This window comes from Aotus nancymaae, unplaced genomic scaffold (assembly GCF_030222135.1).
Source record: "Aotus nancymaae isolate 86718 unplaced genomic scaffold, 86718_ANA_hifiasm-v0.15.2.pri h1tg000057l, whole genome shotgun sequence".
NCBI lineage: Eukaryota > Metazoa > Chordata > Mammalia > Primates > Aotidae > Aotus > Aotus nancymaae.
In genome coordinates, this window is record NW_026988471.1 from 10,522,745 (window position 1) to 10,525,440 (window position 2,696).

Genomic DNA, 2,696 nt, shown 5'->3' on the forward strand with positions numbered 1-2,696 from the left:
ACACGTACCCATCTGTTGTATATCAACTGACCATCACTTGTAACTTTGTGAGCCAGACGGGCAGGTCCCAAATCACGCTGTTTCACCGCGGAAACGGAGACTCGTGTGCTCGCATGGGAAAATGACCTGCTGAGAGTCACGCCGGTTGTCAGAGATACAGACCTGGATGTCTGGCTCTCCTTCCACCACGACACACTATGTTGTCTGACTGAGACACCGGTGACAGGAGGTGGGAGGGGACTTGGGGCAGGGAGGTGCCTGCTCATGCTCCTCTTCACTTCCAAGTGCAAACCCTGACTGTCCGTTGTCCTCTGCCAGCCACTGTGCTGAGCCCCGTGGAGGCACTGGCCTCTTTGACGGTGGCATTTTAAGGCCTACAATGGCAGACAGACGTCATGGAGGAGCGAGGACATTTCCAAGCAGAGATGGAAACTGACCCTGAATCCGAGCGTTCTCTGGTCTGGACAGAGTGCCAGGCCTGTGACAAAGTAGTTAACCTTTGAAACAGAATCTGATCTGCTGTCAGCCGCTCTCTGGCCCACAGTCTGTCAAAGGGGCAGCCGAAGGAAAGGCTCAACTTCCTCCTTCATTAGCTCCAAGTTCCAGAACAACAGGCAAAACCAGGTGCCCCTGAGCCTGGCGCGGGTAAAGCTGCTGCTCTGTCGTGGGCCTCTCTGCTCTGGTTTTCGGGGCACTTCCCACCCCTCCATCCACACTGACTCTGAGTGCTGTCACCACCCCCCAGGAAGGATGCTTCCTGGAATGCCCAGTCTGTCACTCAAGAGACTCCTGTCAGGACACCCACTGCTGGATCCAGCAGATCTGCGCCAGTGCCAGCCCCGAGAACCACAGGCTTCTGTCAGCTTCGACTTCCATGTGCAAACCAAGTATGCCCAGGCCTTTAAAGCGCAGTCCTCTTCGTTCAAAATGTTCCTCCTCTGGCCAGGCTGACTCCTCTCCTCAATCCTCAGGTCTCAGCATGTTTCCCCAACCTCCTATGTGTTCTCTGAGCATTGTGTACCTGCTCCTGGGGCCACGCAGACTCTTGCCATGACCTCTTCTTTGTCTCTGTTTCCATTCTCCATTGTATCTGCAGCACCTAGCCCTGCCCTCAGTGGTACTTCATCATTGAATGGGAATGGTCTTACCCTTCCACACCCACAGACACACTCGCACCCAGAGCTCTGCAGCCCCTGCCCTCCCAACGACCTTGCCTTGGAGCCTCTGCAGTTCTCACCTCTGACAACTTTCTGGAAATTCAGTTGACCCCAGGCTGTCCTCTTCACTGATGCCTTTGCCACTTAAACCGAAATACACTGTGCTTTTCTAGGTTTCTGCTTCTTGCCAAGTGTCTGTCTCTTATTCCACTGACCATCACTGGTGATGCGTGTGAGGGGACATCTGAAAGCATGGTCCCCTAAGGTGTGCATGCCAAGATAGGGTTAGGGTGGCAGAGGGAGACCCAAGTGCTGGTGGGTTCACCCACAAGAATTTGCTGACAGCTAGCTACGCACCTTCCTGTTCTTTGAGAATTTCAAAGGTGAGTAAATCAGCCCTTGCCATCCAAGAGCTTAGCTTGAGGGTCTGGAAAACACAATGAACACAAAGGTTAATTCCAGAATGGATGCCAGTAATGGCCCATACCATCTGCTAAGCACCTACTGTGTGTGGGCACTTAACCATCATTGTTGTCACCGTCTTTCGTTTCTTTTTTTTGAGACAGAGTTTCGCTCTTGTTACCCAGGCTGGAGTGCAATGGCGCGATCTCAGCTCACCGCAACCTCCGCCTCCTGGGTTCAGGCAATTCTCCTGCCTCAGCCTCCTGAGTAGCTGGGATTACAGGCACGTGCCACCATGCCCAGCTAATTTTTGTATTTTTAGTAGAGACGGGATTTCACCATGTTGACCAGGATGGTCTCGATCTCTTGACCTCGTGATCCACCCGCCTCAGCCTCCCAAAGTGCTGGGATTACAGCCTTGAGCCACCGCGCCCTGCCAGTCTTTTGTTTCTATAACAGCCTTGCAATTTGTGAATTAGAGAACCATCTTACAGGTTATGAAATTGACATAAGTGAGCTGCCCTATATATCAGAGAATAGAAGGTTCTAAGACCAAGATTTGAAACCTGACCTTGCCAAGAAATGACCAAAATTCATTCCCTATCAAGATGTCATGCTGGGGGCCTTATCTTAAAAGTGCTTTTCTGCCAGTCCCGATGCTCTTGAGAGGACAGTCTCCCCCTCGAGGGCTCCCAGCAACATCTCTGGGCAGGCTGGGCTGCTAAGAACACCTGTGTTTAATTTAGATGGTGACTCAGAAATCCCATGCCCAAAATAGGTGACACAGGCCCACACAAGCTAGTGGCCCCCTCCTTCTACTTCCAATCCAAACCTTTGACTCTACTGTCTGTGATTGGAAAGAAAGGACACAGTCGTACTGGGAAGAGCTGTTCCCAACCTAAACCTTGCACCTAAGTGATGTCAGCAGGCAAAAATCAACAGGAAGATTGTTAACGGAGAAACAAGCAGGAAAAATACAACTTACTAGGAAGTACTAAGTGGAGGGGCTGGGGTGTGTGTGTGTGTGTGTGTGCACGCACCCATTTTTTAACTCATCCAGATTTTTTAAAAAGTTACCTGCAAAGGTTTCACCTTTACTTTCTCAAACCAAAAGGGATCACATCAAGATGCCAGTCA